This window comes from Neopelma chrysocephalum, unplaced genomic scaffold (assembly GCF_003984885.1).
Source record: "Neopelma chrysocephalum unplaced genomic scaffold, ASM398488v2 Primary Assembly neopelma1_91, whole genome shotgun sequence".
NCBI classification, from domain to species: domain Eukaryota; kingdom Metazoa; phylum Chordata; class Aves; order Passeriformes; family Pipridae; genus Neopelma; species Neopelma chrysocephalum.
Genome location: NW_020897753.1, coordinates 5,807,746 through 5,824,779, shown reverse-complemented (window position 1 = coordinate 5,824,779; position 17,034 = coordinate 5,807,746). Strand labels below are relative to the sequence as shown.

Genomic DNA, 17,034 nt, shown 5'->3' with positions numbered 1-17,034 from the left:
TAAGTCAAGCTGTAGGTAAGTATTTCTACCTGGGAGAGAGGTAAGACTTCATATACCCTCCTTCTGGTGCACTTTCTTTTGGAGGAGAGATTTAAATTTCTTTAAGAATTGTTGAAATGAAAGAATTGTTGGTATTTACATCACTCTGAATGCTTAAGGCACCCCTCATGCCTTTGGATTTCGACATTAATCAGTCTCACAACCGAGTCTCTCAGTTTAATGTCTCTCTAATGCAAAGAGTCTCGCTGCCACCACAACCAACTTTGCCAAGGGAGAAACCTTCAGTGTTCAGAAGCCATTGTGACTGAGACACTTTTGGCTGAGGCAGTGGCACTGCTGATCCAGGAAGAAGTGGACTGCAGATCTTCCAGGACCTTGGGTGGTTCTGGGACATCCCTGGGGCTGGGGTTGTGCTGTCAGCAGCTCGTGGGACACAAACAGAACTCAGCCTTGGGGCCCACGGGCTGCTCTGAGCAGCTTTTGGGGAAAACAAGTATCAAAGGGGCAGGGGAAAATTCTGAAGTTTATCTTGTCCTTCAGGAAACTGCAGACCCACAGAAATCAATGAAGCAAAGATCACTCACAGCTCCACAGGCTCAAACCTACTGTTTGCTGAGGGAATATTCCCAAGCTTCCAGGATACCACAAACGACAAGAATTCCTCTCCCTCCCAGTGGCTCAGGGGGCAGATAAATCTCCATCCCAAAGGAACCAGAGCTCAGTTTTATTGACCTCTGTGGAGTAACGATTTTGTCCGAGGTGTTTAAGCTCAGTCATGTCTGGAAGTGTCTCCCTGAGCCCTTTCATCCATCACTGATGTCTCAGGCCCTCAGCTCGTGTCCTGCAAACAACCCAACCCACGTCACAACCACCTGGTGCCGTTTCCTTCTTATCCAAGTGGCAGAAAAAACAACGGGTTTGTTTGGTTTGTTGCCATTTAATTATTAAAATGAGGGAGCTCTCTTCCCCCAGATCTCCACCAAGTTTAACATTTCAGGAATTGCTTTAATTTAATGGGATGTAAAATGCAAGCCTGGTAGCACAGACCAAACACAATCATTAAATTATGGAGTTTGGAAAATTACAATTTATTCCTTCTGTTCTGTCTGCCAAGAGCACAATGGAGGGCAGAGGGAAGAGGAGGAGAAAGTGTATCCTTATATTTGCATCATCAGAAGAGAATGGAAGGACAGTGGTGGCACAGGGGGAGTTCTGTCCACCTCTTCCCTGCAGCTGGGGGATGTGGGGAATCACTCCCAAAGCACCTGAACACCTGCATTTTAGCCTGTCCTAATACCAGAACAGAAATTATTGCTCCAACATGAGCCAGACTCAAGTGTCACTAAATGTCACTGTCAGATGTTATTTTTCCCTTGCCAGAAATGTGCCCAATTAACATAAAACCCAGACATTTAACATTCAGATGAATTAAATAATTAGGTAGCTAATGCAAATATCAGCTTGACACTATTAACCCTGCTTTGTACCACAAAATTTAGACCCCCTTCAGATTAGGACTTTCTGATGGTTTGTATGTAGAGTATCACAAATATTTGTTTCCAAACTCTGTCGTGATTTGTTGGAAAACCCCTCCTTTCCCTGAGATCTCCAGTCCCCAGAGAATCCCTGAGTGAGCATCTCCCAAACCCACTGCAGCTCTACAGCCTTGTAAATCACAGCTGCAAATTCCTGACCCCACTGGAATCAGAGACTCGGGATGGCAGAGTTTGCAAAGCAGGAAACAAGACATTTAGCTGGAAGTCCAGGAGAAGGGGAGGGATCTACCAAGAATAAACTCCTTTTGCACCAGAAAAATTGAATTAGACCTTATCCCAAGAGCAGATTTCTTTTTCCTGAGGAGAGAAACAGCTTCATTGCCTGGGCAGGAGGGCTCATATCCCATTAAAAGCTGTCCTGGACACCCTGTGGACACGTGGAATTGATGGTGTTCCAGCCTTGTTTACTGGGAACAAACCCTGCAGATATCAATCCTGGGAAGTGCCATGTCTGTGCTTGGGCTCCTGCTGCTGGATGTTGCTCTCTTAAATAATTAAAGATGAAGGATGGTTTCTCTGTTGGTAATTACCTTAAAAAAATGGGATATTTGGAAGTGTAGTCCTTGAAAGCACGTCCTCCTCATTACCCAAGAAAAGATGACACTGGATGGAGTTGGAAGGACTATAAAATACTAATCCTTGCTATAATGTCCTTAAAAAGGTGCTACCTGAGAATCTTCCAAGTTACCTGGGGGCTGGAAAATGGAATGGGGGAAAACCTAGACTAGATTGGGTCCTGGATCTGGAATGGGGGAAAACTTTTGTTTCCATGACTGTTCCAACAAGCTGGACCTGGAATGTTTGGTCAGGGCCCCTGGAATGCTCCTCTTTAAGGACCACATTGTGTACAATGTATTGTGCAGCCCTCAGGGAAATAGGGGAGACAGGAAGGAATCACTTTGGTTATGACCTGGCACAACCTGGATGTGCCATGAGAGTACAAACCAGGAGAAAATATGGCACAGCTTGGATTTTAATGCATGATAAATATATATAACGAATAATAATTAAAGTAAATGCAGGGGAAAATACTTTAAGCACTTGAAAAACCCTCTTCTGAGCAACTTTAGATTGAAAGTATCTGTATTTTCCAGGCCAAGGTGGCTTTCTTCCCACTCACACCCACGAGGGCAGTGCACAGCAGAGGACAACCCCTTCCAGCAAAGCTCTAATTGCAGGTTCTGCCAGAGCAGAGGGATCTCCTTCCATGAGAGAGGGAAAGGCAAACCCTACGGCCCTGAGGTGTCAGGGCATTCATTACCCTGCAGAATGGCCCTCACTCCCAACAGCCCCTCATTAGCAGCACAAAGTGTCACCATAAAGAATTGGAATGCACTGGAGCCAACCACCCCTCCTAATGATGCCAGGCACAGTTTCTGATGTTAAATAATATATTTTCTCCCACACAGCAGCAGAACATCTCAGCGACTTTCAAGCCTGTAGAAAAATCCCAATGTTTGAGCAATTCCCATCATATCAAAGCACATTTTTAATACCAGCTGGAGGAAAGGGGTCACTCATTGCTGGTAGTTTCCACCATCAAAGCGGGTATAATTTGATTTACGTAAACCACACAGTGCAACTCTTCTGAGAGCACAGAGCCCCCAACACGACATAAAACACTCACCAGAATCCACAAAAACACTCAAGGAGTGTTTGGAAGTGAATCACTTGATGCCATGTACAAACTGCTTTCTCTCTAAACCCACTAGTTTACACACCCTTGTTCTTCGAACACGCTCCTCAGATTAATACCCCTCAGCCAAATAATTGTTTTTATGCTCTGAACCAAGAAATTCCCTATACTGCCAAGTGTGTTCCTGGCTAAAGATTGCACAGAGGATATTTCAAGATTTCAGATTGTGGCTCCTCTTATTTGATGGGAAATGGGACAAAAATAAACATCAGTGGGATCCAAACACCCCAATGTGAACACAGAGAAACTGGGAATATGATTTACACCACGGAACACTGGATACAGTTTAATCAAGCAAAACATTCTCAGTCCTCATTGGGAAATATTTAACTGCTCTGGTTTGGGTATTTCAGGAATCTGACAGGGTTTTTATACTGCACCTGGAATTCTGTATTTGTCCCACATGTAACTGGGAAAACATTGGCAGGGTGCAGTCCTGAAACAGGACTGGCAGCTTCAGGAGTGCTTTGTAGGTCTTTAGAGAGTCCAGGGCTGTTCTTATTAACCATGGAACCTGCTTTGTTTTGGGGCTGTCTATTAAATCCCAAAGATAACTCAAAGTGGCACGATTTTCCCAAATATAAAGGAAATTTGCACTGAATGCACAATTCTTGCTCCCGGGGTAAGGGATACTGAGGTCCTGTTGGAGCAAACTCAATCTAGGACTAATATCTGGAGGATCCTGAAATTATTGCATGAGGAAACAATTGTCACACATGGAAAAATAAAGGCTAGATCAGTCCACTGGGAAAGGGTAATTACTACTAGAAAATAAATCAGTCAAACAGCTGAAAATCCAAGCTGATGACTCCAGACTTGTCTTTCCAAACTGCCGTTGCATTTGGATCAAGCAGCTTTTGCAGTCAGGCCACAGAAGCAGATATTCCCTGGAATTCCCAGACCAGCTGCCTCCAGCATCTTGGATGCAAAAATTTCCCTGGTGATTTATTCCTTCCATCTGATAATAATTTCTGAGGGAAAGCAGAAATATTGGCCTTCCTGTAATGGGTTCAGAAAGAAAGATTATGGAGATCACTTGCTGCAAGTCCCTGTCTCCAATCCCTGGTGTGATTGATGCTGAAGGGGCTCCTGCATCCCACACATAACATGGAAATGGCAATTTCAGGGAGTACAAAGGATGATTTCAAGGAGCATATCTGGCTTTTAATCACTGCCTTGTTTTGGGCTGCAGGTAAAGGGTTTTAGTACCCTCTGGGCACAACTAACACAACGACAGCACCAGGATGGTTAAGATTTTTCCAACCTGGAAAAGAAAGTTAGTGAAGGTGATGAGTTTGGATTTAAACAAGATATAAAGTACCAATGAGGATAAAAGGCCAGAATTAATCTGTGAGAAAGAGCCTAGAGATGGCTAAATTTCAGCTGCCAGACACAGTTAAAACAGAGCACCATCAACACCAGCTGGAAGCACCACATTTTACCTCCTGGAACAGGGGAATATTCCTGGGATCAACTGCCAGTGGCTCTGGAATTGCTGAGGTGGGTGTTCATGAGCAGCATTTTCCATTGGGGGAAGCAAGTGAAGTCCTCAAACCTGGGGGGGGGGCAGTAGTGGGAATGAGGGGGAGCTGAGAACCAAGATTCCTTTTGGGAAATGCTGGGCTTGACTCCCAGCAAAGTCAGGAATATGGAAGCAGAGCCTTCAATCTCTTGTGTAAGTAAAGTTCAGCACCAGGTTTTGATCCAGTATAAACTCAAGGACTTTCACCTCAGTCCCAGAAAGTCACTGCTCAGACCTGCACAAGAAGTTCTTTTTTTGGGGAAAAATATGTCTCTATTGTCATCTCCACAGTCACAAATAATGGCCCTTTTATTTCTAAGGATGTAATTGATGCCTGGGATTTATTGGGCACGTAAAGGCCACTATTATAATGACTTCACTAAAACTCATGAAATATTGTGGAAATGAAGAACTGCAGAGTCCTCTGGCACATTTGACTATATTTGCAAGTAAAATCAGTGTAAGGTGTTATATAATTGGATGAATAATCAAAAAATGCTCATTAAAGCACCAAAGGATGCCGAGATAGCAAAATGCTGCGACCTTCAGTGTTTTGCACTGTCCATTTGGACTGTTCTTGCCTCCTGCCAAACAGAATAAATTCAGCTTTTGGAATTTTTTTCCAGCAACCCCCCCACTTCCAGCTATTTCCACCATCCACTAAAATGTTCTTTTATACTTCTTTAAGGTCCTTGTGAGTTCCCCGTTTCACTGCTAGAAAAGGTCATCAAAAATAAAAATCAAAGTATTTTCATAAGGTAGGAAAAAAAGGTTACTAATCAATAGCTAGATACGGGGCAATTAATCTTAAAAGATTGTTGTTCCAAATATTTTTTCCCCAAAATATGAGACTAACACACACAGTTGATCAAAAAACTGAGTTTCTGTGGTCAAAATTAAATGCATTTCTTACACTTGATTAGATGACAACCTAAATAAGTACAAGTAACATCTATTATTCTGTTAGTTGTAATTTCAATCAGCAGGCATCAAACATCATTAGCTGGGATAGCTTGGGGATTTTGAGATTTTTTTTTAATGGAATAACACCATGAGGTGTATATTCAGAATTATGTATCAGCTTTTCCTCCAGGGAATAAAGAAAAAAAAAAACCCACAGATATTTATGGGAAGAAAAATGACAAAAAAGAAGCTCTACAATAATTCTCAGTAGGAAAAAACTGAACCACAGATCTTGAACAAGCAAAAACTACCAGGAGTATATTTTAAGCCTGACCTTTGGGGATCTTTTCTAGTTTATTTTTTAAAACAGAAGTAGCTCAGATTTGTGGTTTCTGTAGCATAGCAGGAGGTTCAAATGCTCATGAAGAAAAATACTATGGTAAGAGATTTTTTTTTAATAAAGAACCCCCAATTTATTATTAGAAAACCCCATTTTACAGCTTAAATACTAAAGTTTAGAACTCATAAATGTTACCATGCACCTACTAATTTCCTTTTGCAGCATACTATTTTTGATGGCTTTTAATCAGAACCACATCAGCACTGGTTTCTCTAGCCGAGCTTTTTTAGCTGTTCTGACATGGATGCCCACAACCCATTAAACACATGTTCCGTTCACTCCAACAACCTTACAAAATACTATTATTGATTTTCATAGTGAAATGATTTTCATATTAAAAATGAATGCAAAGAGAAGCCAGTAATGAACCATTTCAGAAGCAAGACGGGGAAGAAAATACTAACAAGCTCTCGCATATATTTACTCACTATTTACGAACAACACATGATAAATGTCTTAGGAATATTTCATTTGGCAACAACGGCATTAACACAATTCCAACCTTCCTCTAAGGGCCCATCCAGCACCATCACACCCAGCTTTGCTCTTTAACTGCTGCTGCCAAGTAGTTTTGCAAAACAAACGCAATAGGTGGATGCAAAGGGTTCAGTTTTATTTTCTACAGCAAGATAAACCACTTGAAATTCTGTTTATTGTTACCACGCAGGAAGAAACCTTTAAAAGACACCCAAGAACAGCTAAGTTTCGAGCCACAGTTCTTCCAATACTTGGAAAATTAGGAAAGAAAGGCCTTTCCACCCAATCCAGAGGGGGATCATTGCATTGGAAACGGTCCCCAGAAAACCATCAGGTTTTGTTCACCTGCGTTTGAACTGTGGTTTTATAGTCTTTGTATCATCTCCATAAGTTTGTTGTTTCCTAGGATGTTTTTTCCTGTTTCATTTAGGCAAGAGAGGCCTTTCTGCCCAATCCAGAGCTACTTCACAGTGCAAACGCAGCTCTTCCCCTCAGACCGCCATTATTGATGTTTGGGGAAAAACCTCCAAAACCCCACAAACAAAGTCCCCCCTTATGTATTAAAGGACCACGCTTCTCAGGGGTGCTCCAGGAAAAAGCAAGTTTTCCACACAAGTTGTTCCTAATTTAAATATTTTTACAGATCAAACCATTAAAAGCTCGATAGCAAAAAACCCACAAGAACCAACAACAACAACGACGAACCCCACAAAAACCAGCACATCAAAACACAAGGAACATTCAATTAAACCTCATATCCAAATACACAGAACATTCAATTAAACCTCATATCCAAATACAGAGAACGTTAAATTAAACCTCATAAGAGACATATTAAAGCCAACACAAATGCCTCAAAACGTCTCATGTCCAAGTTAAAGTCCCAGCCCCCTTTTCCTGTCCTCTCCCCAAACCAGGCCCCTCATGAGGGCAGGCTCGGCCACAGGCTCTTACCTTGACAGAGGAACATCCTGAAGCCATGAGGGATCCAAAACCACAAATATCCTGGAAACAGTGCGGGAGAACAGCCCTGCTCGGGTGCTGGAAGGGGAATGGAGCCGGGGAAGGGGATGGGGAGGTGATCACCCAGCTGCAGGTGATGCACCCTCAGCAGTGCCCTCACACCACAGCTGAGGGGGATCATTGCTTTGGAAACGGCCCTAAGAAAACCATCAGGTTTTGTTCACCTGCCTTTGAACTGTGGTTTTATAGAGTCTTTGTATCAACTCCATAAATTGTGTTTAATCCAGAGGATGTACGGATAATATTTCCCATCTTTATATCTAGATATCCCCATATCTACTTCCCAGTTTCTGAACACTGCACAATCCTTAGATCTCCATCCACACTCCCTAAATCAGGGGGATTTTTTTCAGTCCTTTAGGACAGCTCAGAAGAAATATAGGTGTTTTCACTGAGCCACCTCAGATTGGTTTTCTCTGCCCTCACGTTTGTGGTAGCTGAATTTGCAGTGATTTCGGAGAATACCCACATGAACATATTGTTTAGTGAAAGCAAAGATGGCACAGGGCTCTGGAAACGTGGTGCCAAGTGTCATTATTGTAGTATTTTTTAATTCTGTCTTGGGGAGTAAAGTCCATTAAGTGCCTTACCCATAAAGGGGAATGGTATTGGGAACAGAAAAAACTTCCACGCAAAGGTTGGAATACATTTTTTGCCACAGAACAAAAGGAAAATGAAAAACAGGCCTTAAAAGCCAAATGAGTAAAAAAATCGGTTTCCTGGGCCAGAGTTTACTATGAATAGATCTTTTCAGCCCTAAGCAGTGCTAAGAAAGTCAATGCTTCTCTAAGCCAGGTTTCAGCTAAAAAAGAGGTGTTCCTTTATTCCTTCTTCTCCCTCATAAGCTCTGACTCCTTTCTGCTCATTCTGCCTCTTTCTTCCTACACTGAGGAAAGTAAAGAAAGAGGAGTGGAGCTGGGCAAGTTTGACACTTGGCTCAATTCTTACCTTTGTAGAGTTTCTTTCTCTGAATGACATCTGAAAATTGGGAAAACAAACTGGAAATCTTAACAACAATAACCTTTGTGGTTTTATCTGGCAGATTGAAAAAGGCAGGAAAACAGGAACATCCTCACTGACAGCCCTTTCCCATGGGAATTCATGTGGAAAAAAAATCCTTACGCTAAATAAAGCTCAAGCAATGTATTCTGAAGTAATTTTCCTGTATTTAAACCAGATTTCCTTCTCGTGTCATGCTGAAGTGATGTCAAACATGGATTTGACTTGGATCGTATCAGAGAGCTGAGGCCAGTTTCAAGGCTTGCTCTGCCAAACCGGATCTACCTGGGATCAGAAATTCCTGATGGTACAATCTGAGAAAACCTCTTTTCTTGGTGGCTGGAAAATCCACTCAGTAAATTCATATAATAATAATAAATAAATAAATAAATAAATAAATAAATAAATAAATAAATAAATAAATAAATAAATAAATAAATAATAAAAAATAACAATAAACGAGAACAGAATGAAAATAAATTAGTCCTTCCCTAAAACACTGGGATCATTTTCTGCTGATGATGATCAAGACTGAGATGGAAAATTTCTCTCCTGCCTCCATCATTACTGATTGTTTGGGATGCTTCACTTCTTCAAACATCTGTCTGCACACTGTGTACAACTTACGTAACCTATTAATCACTGTGTTGCTTCTTGTTAACAAAGAGACCAATTTTTGTCAATACACCACTAATCAATATGTTACAGAGTTTGACTGCAGCTGCAACAATCCCAAACATTCATTAATTCCATCAGAAGAAAGGCTGAGTATAAAAGCTGGAAATTCCACCCCAGCCTTACAGATTCCATCCAGTTTAATTCTGTATGCATGGGCTTTATCACAGAACTAAGGATTTACGCAGTGGCTACTGGCTTTGAATGAATTACCAACAAAAGCTCAATTCTGTTTAGAAAGTCAATGAAATTCAGAGCCATGAAACTGAAACCCTGCTCCGAAAGACTCAAAGTATTGCTTTTGTATCTCAGGCTTTATTGACAGGAACTCTTGAGCTACTGAAAGACAAAAATAGCATTTCAAACACTTTCTAGGACAACCCCAGAGGTCTCAGACAGGGGTCTGAGCATGTCTGGGTGAAAGCTCCAACCTGTGGAGCTGCAAAGCATCACCTTTTAAAATTAAGGTGATTTTTCTTCACCCTTAGAGGCTGCAAAGGTGCCTGAGTGCCTCCCATCCTTCAGGGGATTCTCCCAGGGAATATGTTCTCATGGGATTTAGAGGCTTTACACAGCTCCTTGAACTTATGAGTACAGGCACAAAAGTCAGCCTAAAACAGGCTGCTTTTTATGTCATCAGAACTAGTGGGTCATTCTAATGCCAGTCATTCACTGCCAGGATGGAAATGATCCGGGCTGGGATTTGGAATTCATTTGGAATGCTTTGCCTACCTGATGGATTAACAACCTTAACACTGTTAACATGGGGAAACATTAGGTGGGAGGAGGTAGACTGGAGGCAGCTGCTCACCATGGAAATGTTTCTGGTTTAGAAACATAAGGTGACCTCAGAATTTAAAAACTGTCCAAATTTAAAATTTTTAAATCCCAGCTGTTATTTACCCTCCTTTCAGCACTCGCTCTGCCCCCCTCATCTTCCTTGGTTAGGCATTGACCACGAATGGACTATTTTTCCCTGGGAACTGAGAGCATCTAATACAGTCTGGCTTTGAACTCCACTGGATTTCCCTAAAAAAATCATTCAATAGAGACAATTTCCTGGCTATGACTTTTTCATTGCAGTGTTTTCAACTCTACAGCCTTATATAGGCATGATTTGCTGTTTTTTCTCCATGCAGGAATCTTTGTGTTTCCAAGGAAAGGTGACAACACCCACCAAAGCCCTGCAGAAAGGTCAGTGTCCATGGGACCATTTCACTGGAGACTCTTTGGGAGAAATGTTATAAAACTGAGTCCAGGTAATTGGGCAGAGCACAGGGAAGGGGTGAAAGGACTCCTCACAACTGTGATTTCAGTGCTAACCGTACCACCACTTAACTAACCTGTGTTTGGAATGATAAAAAGCCATTTAAAGGAGGCTGGGGAGAGTGAAGAGGAAGAAATAGATTAATAGATCTCCATGTTGAGCATAATTGATTTGGGGCATGTACTCCACAAACCCTTCACCAATGATTTATCTTCATTTGGTGGGCAGAACACCGAGTTCAGTCAGGTCCTCCGAGAGCCATCCATCAACTGCCTCATCAGCACAAAGAAGTGGTGCCTCCTCTTGCTGTTTTATCTTTCCTTTTGCTTCCATACGTGACTTCAACAAAACAGGGCATCATTTTTCTTTGAAAAATAAATAAATCACTGCTGGTTTTGAAGGGAGACCCAGCACCAGCACGCACTGAGCTGTTACTGAGTCAGCTCCAAAGCTGATCCTGCATCTCCCACCTGCTGAATTGCAGCTCTGCTCATCCCCTGCACACGGACAAGGGAGAGGTAATGCCTTATTTAAACTGCTGGGGATAAAGCTCAAACAATCTGTTCTGCTGTTTGGTGCAAGGAACATTTTCTTTGAGGATTTAACAGGGCTCATCACTCTGGTAATGAGCAAAATAGGAGAGACAGCTACTGATAAAAGCAGAGTGTCCAAATACCTCCAGCATGTTCCTTCTGCCTCCAAGTAAAATGCCACGGGAAGGGAGCCCTGGGCCAGGATATCTTCATTTTCCTCCAGAAAAACCTGCTGAGGAAGAGTCTAAGGAGCAGTTTCTTCACATCCATTTGCCCTGGAATTGCCAGCAGAGCAAGGCACCACTCCAGGCTTTAATCCTGGTGCTGCAGCCTTCAAAATCTAAGCCCTGCTAACCACCTCCCCACCACATACCATTGCAATGGGCTGCACCTACATTTTGCCTTTTGAAGCACTTGGCTTCTTGCTTACCACTGATTTTCTCAGGCAGAGGGAAGTTTGTATAACCCCTGGTTCTCCAAGCAAGAGGTTTCAACAGGGTTAGGAGAAGGTGGGGAGAAGGAATGTGTGCAACACATCCAAGAAAAGGAACTAGAGGGGATTCCTCAGTGAGCTGCAGCCAGGGTCAAACTGATCTCCAACATTAAATGAGGACAAAGGAGGATGGAATAAAAACACAACAGGCATGAAACAAACAAACAAACAACCCATCCTATGTCCCAATCACCCCCTTTTTGAAGGATCTATTTTCTCTGCATAATTGTAAATTCTGAGGAAGACTGATACAGTTCTTTGAAATGCCATTTAAGAACTGCATGGGCAGCAGTATTTGCTTTTAGGTGTGTGAGCTCACTGAAATGGGCATCTCATTTATCATATCCAAACATTGTTTTTTGGTGACATTTAAATAACACCGAAGTCCATCAGGGCAGACAGCTCATGGCAATTTTGGGAACATTTCCTCAACTGCTTACCTTGCTTTTCATAATTTTTGGCTGCTCAGGAGGGTGCAGATGATACATGTGAGCCACTCACAGTCTGGACATTTGCAGTTCTGTACCTTCTTCCTGATGATAATTCATGGACAGCTGGAAAAGATGAGGTAGGAAGATCCTTTAGTCCAAGCACCACTGAGGGGACAGGTTGTTAAACACCCAAACCCCAACAATCCCTAACTGGAATTCCCTAAAATCGATTTATTGCCTCTTGTCCTGCCAAGATTTTGCATTCAAAGCAAGACAGGGAGGGAAACAAGAAATAATTTTAATGTCTTTTTTTCAGGATGATTTCAGGAACCCTGAAACTGCGACTTCTGAAGTCCCACTGCCAGCCTGTGTATTTAATCTACAAAACTGTAATAACATGTGATTAGTTAAAATGAAATACAGTCCCCAATTCATCTTTGCAAAACGCTTGGAAAAGTTCATGAGGAGAAAGGTAATTTTCCTTTTATAAAGCAGCTCCCAGCACAAGGAATTTTTTTTTCTATAAAAAAGTGACCTAAACTGAAAAGAAATATTCTTCAACAAGGGGAAACCTGATCCTGCATGAAAGTGGGAGTAGTATAGGAATTAAATCATATATTTTCAGCTTTAGGAGCTGATTTGTAAACCAGAAATGCTCCTGTTTGTGATCATACAAAGAGTTGGTGGATCCATGACTTCAATGAGCAAGTGTTTTGCCCTGAGATAATCCATGGGGAATAATTGCACTCAACCTTTCATCTGCAGTTTTGTACAGACCAATACATTGCAAATGGACAGTTTCAAAAGGCCAAACTCCACTGTCAAAACCAGCAAACAACCAAACTTTTAAAAAAATACCAATCAGCTATTTCTCCATGAGCTGATCACTGTCCCTGCACTGAGCCCAAGGTACACAGTGCCTGCCCTGTTAGTGCTCTACGAAGAAGAAGTAAAATATCAGTTTTATTCACTATACAAAAATCTTCTATTAAAAATTTTATGAATATTTAAAATCTGCAAGTGCATTTTTTTATGTTCTCCATCATGGCCTAGCACAATTCCCATAGTGTTCAGTGTGATTTCTCCCTGCTGAAACCAATAACAGGTAAGAGAAGACGCTCCCCCCGGCACAGTTAATTAGCCCAGGTGTTAATTGGGTGTTCCAGATGGGCAGACAAGCAGCAGTGGGACAGAGAGGCAGGGCTGAGAACCCTGAAGGATGGATGATGCATCTCCAGTTGTGTGACCTTCCTTGTCATAGGAGACACATCATGGCGAGAAATATCAGAGCTGAGACAAGTCACAGACACCAAAATACAGTAAAATGCAAAAAATAAAGGAACAAGTGAATATCTTGTCAGCTCAAGTGCGCCCATTAATTGAAATAAATGAAACATCCCAGCCGAGGAAAGGAATGGAACCTGCAGTGAGTGACAGAATTCCCGTTTTGAAGGATGGCTGGGTGGCTTCCCACAGCTCCAGCTCCCTTTGGATAATCATCTCCCAGCAGGAAGAACGACAACATGTCAAAGGTTTGTCATCCTTCTTCTTCACCCCCTCTAATTGCTATTTTATCTTTCAATAATTGGCAGACGCAGAGCTCAGTTGTGGCTTTTGTGTTAACCCACAATACTGGGGGAAGGGGGGATAAATCCCCAACCAAGGATTTTGCTTTGCACACTTGGGCTTGCAGGAATAAAATGAAACAGTTTAATGGAGTTCTAGAATATCACAAAAGTGCCAGGATACCAAGTATCTGGAGAGCTTTGAGCTGAGTTAAACAAATCCTTCTCAAAGGAGACTTTTTAATGTGAGAAAAAAGAAAGAAAGAAAGAGAAGAAAAAAGGCACGTAATTAAAACAAAAAAGCAACTTCATCTGATGGGATTAAATTTATGGCCAGGTGTGTGTGCAGTTCTCCCTGCCAAACCTTTACATGGGAATTCTTATTGCCTATGGAAATGAACTGTGGATTCCGTGCTCCTCCTTCCTGGAGATTCCAGCCAGCACATACCCACTCCAGGGATTTCCTTTGACTTCCTCCCTTGATTGTTGGATAAGGGAGCATCCCCACTGGATAGAACCCACAGTAGAGTCATCTCCCACTCCAGCACAGTTCACCCACAAACACCAACACTTGGCAGGGCTAATATGGAACCAAACAGCCAATCATGGCAGTTACCTGTAAATAAACACTATTGTTCTCCCCATCCTAACAAAGACCAGTTTTCCCATGTTCCATCCAATGATTTGCTCCCAAGGATTTCAGTGCAATTCATTTCCACTGGGCCAGAAAGCAGCTGAAGGCTCTGCAGTGGCAACCTGTCAGTTTTAAAAACATTTTTCCTGTTACCTGCTAAAGTTATTTAGGTTTCCTTCAAGGTTTGTATGTGCCAATTTATTTAAATTATTTTCCAATAGACCCTGAAAAATCACAGAGAACAGAAATAAATGGATGAAGCACGGAGAGCAAGGATATGTTGCTCCAGATTATCTGTCTCTTTGGCTTCATCTCCACGTAAGCACAGAAACAATATGAGTCAAATGTAAAGAAATTGGAAAAACATCAGCTTAAGCATAACAAATTACTGTATTGCTGAGGAACATGAAGAACAAACAACCCACGTGCAGCTCAGAGAGAAATCTGGATTTTTGTCATAGATCTTATATAAGGATGGGATCATTATGTCTTACAAAAACCTCACATTCATCTCTCTGCTTTCATTCTTTGAGTTTGGAGGGAAATCCCACATCCTGCCCAGCAAAGCAAGCTGAGGAAACTCCAAATGGAAATCTCCAGATGTTCCCTCAGAGCCATAAAACTTAGCACATGAATAGTTGCATGGATTTAGTGCAGCAATCACAGGATCTCGAGGACAACAACTCCAATTCTCTGCACAACACATTTATGAGGCTCCAAATGGTAAAACCATCACACTGATTCCCATCATTGAAGGGAGAAATTCCTTGTTACAATGTTTTACTGAGAATGTGGAGGGGGGGAGCACTGAAACATAAAAATATCTAAAATTTGGGATATCTGGGTACAAAAACCAAAGCAGGAGTTCCTGGTGATGTCAGTGTTTTCCCTTTCCTCCCTCTTTGGGGTCACAGGCTCTTCCTGACCCTCTGGACAAGCCTGGCTACAGCAGCCAGGAAATCCCCTGGTGCACAAACAACTGGGACTCAGCAGAATTCATCCCTGCAAGTTTCTCAGTGCATTTTAGCTATTTTTAAATGAGGAAATAATAATAACAACACCAGCAAAATCAAATCTTCTGGTACTCGGGGTTGTTACCTTTTGGTGTTTCTAAAACCCTCAGTTCTGCAGGAGCACAACCAATCTGGGCCTCTTGAAATGCTCTCCTGCCTCCTCCTCCCCCTCTCCTGTGGAATATCCTTTGGAATTGAGGGGTTTGGCCCAAGATTTGCAGCTCCAGGGAGCCCAAACTGCAGTTCAGGCTCCACCACGGACCAAAAACAGAATTAGAGGAAAGAAATCCCCTCACTTTTCAGTCTGTACTTTCCTTCCCCAAGGCTGCCCACAGGAGAAGGATGAAGGAAGTGCTCATCATTCCCTAATGGTGCATTATTCCTGCCACTGCTGGGCAGGGTTTTGTGTGTGCCACTGAAACAGCACCAGACAAGGTGCATTAACCTGCTCAGTATAAATGGGAAAAGAATCAAAAAATTAATTTAAAATTTAGAATTTACTTAAAAATTAAATTGAAAATTAATTTTAAAATACCTTCAACTACTTGATCCTCAACTCCCTCATAAATCAGGAGCCCAGAGACTCAGAAATCCCCAGTATTCCTTCTCTGGCAGGCACTGACCAGCCCTAGGACACCCCTCAGTCCCTCTGCCAGGGCAGCAGTTACATGCACTGATAAAAGAGGTGGGAAAAGTCCTTTAAATGAGTCATCCCACAAAAGCCTATTCTCTTTTTTTCTTATTTTTGCTGGCCTAGGAACGGATTGAAAGCAGCCTCCTCCGTTTCCATGGCACCCAGAGCGGCAGCCGACGGCCTTGTTATCACAAGAACTCTCCTAAATTTCAACAGATTGCTGGGAATTGCTATTTTGTGGGGTTTGTGGTTTTTTTTCCCCTATATTCAGGTAACCCTCTATTCCTGGAACCTCCAAAACGGTCCAAAAGTCTCTGGTGGAGTTAAACTCTTCATGGTGGTGATAGTTTTTAAACAAGAAATAAAATAGAACGGAGAGAATGAAAAAAACCCTAAAAAACCCCTTATTTTTTTCTTAGTTATGCTGGGCTTGGCAGAGCTCTAAATAGGTTTGTCTGGTGGATCCTACCTGGGCAACATCTGCTCACAGCCACTGAAGAGCACCCAGGGATGGCCCTGGAGACAGAATTCCTTCCCCTTGAGCTGGGCTCCCAAAAAGCTGCTGTGCTGCCCTGGGGAGTTTTGAAAAGAGATTAATGAACACTCAGAGATATTTTACACTCAGAGATACTTTTCATCACTCAGATTCATCTCTGTAAAGCCTCATGAATATGTAGCAGTGTCTTTTACTTCTTTTCAGGATCACCCAGGCTCGGGGATTTTTGGATTCCTTTGGTTTCGAAGGTATTGATTCCGTGGCTTCCACTTTGATTTTCTGTACAATTATAAGTGATTGAACATTGAGCACCATTCATGAACTGGAAGAGAATTGGCCCTTCATGGTTTCAAAGGTAACTGAAAAAACCCTGTACATTATCCCCTGTGTTTTGTTAATTATCCTGGTTTTTTACACTGTGCCTTGTGACCCAAACTCACCAAAGAACTGCTCTTTCCCCAAAGAATCTGTGATTCACTTAATGAATGATAAAATATAATAAGTCCTGTAGAGCTTTAGAACTACATATTCCTACAAATGGGGTTTCTTGGTATAGTATGAAAAATAAAACTGAAAAGCCTCACCTGAGTTTCAAAAAGTGCTTTTCCCCACATTTCGATATTAACATTTCTATGTGTAAAAATCTTGTTAAAAGAGACTGTCCCACAGACAATTACACAGGAAAATATACAGAAATAAAATCACATGAGCTTTACC

General features: G+C 42.0%; 1 long non-coding RNA gene across 3 annotated transcripts in view; it reads right to left on the bottom strand.

The window, feature by feature from the left end:
* The window catches only part of LOC113972363, a 75,574-nt gene that overhangs the window by 21,734 nt on the left and 36,806 nt on the right, over positions 1-17,034 (bottom strand). For 2 of the 3 annotated variants that reach the window (XR_003535871.1, XR_003535869.1), the window contains exons 2-3: positions 16,291-16,393; positions 11,985-12,098 (exon numbers count right to left, since the gene is read on the bottom strand). This is a non-coding gene — a long non-coding RNA (uncharacterized LOC113972363). Of the gene's footprint in view, positions 1-11,984; positions 14,297-16,290; positions 16,394-17,034 lie in introns of all 3 variants that reach the window. The other variant, XR_003535870.1, reaches the window with a different exon arrangement.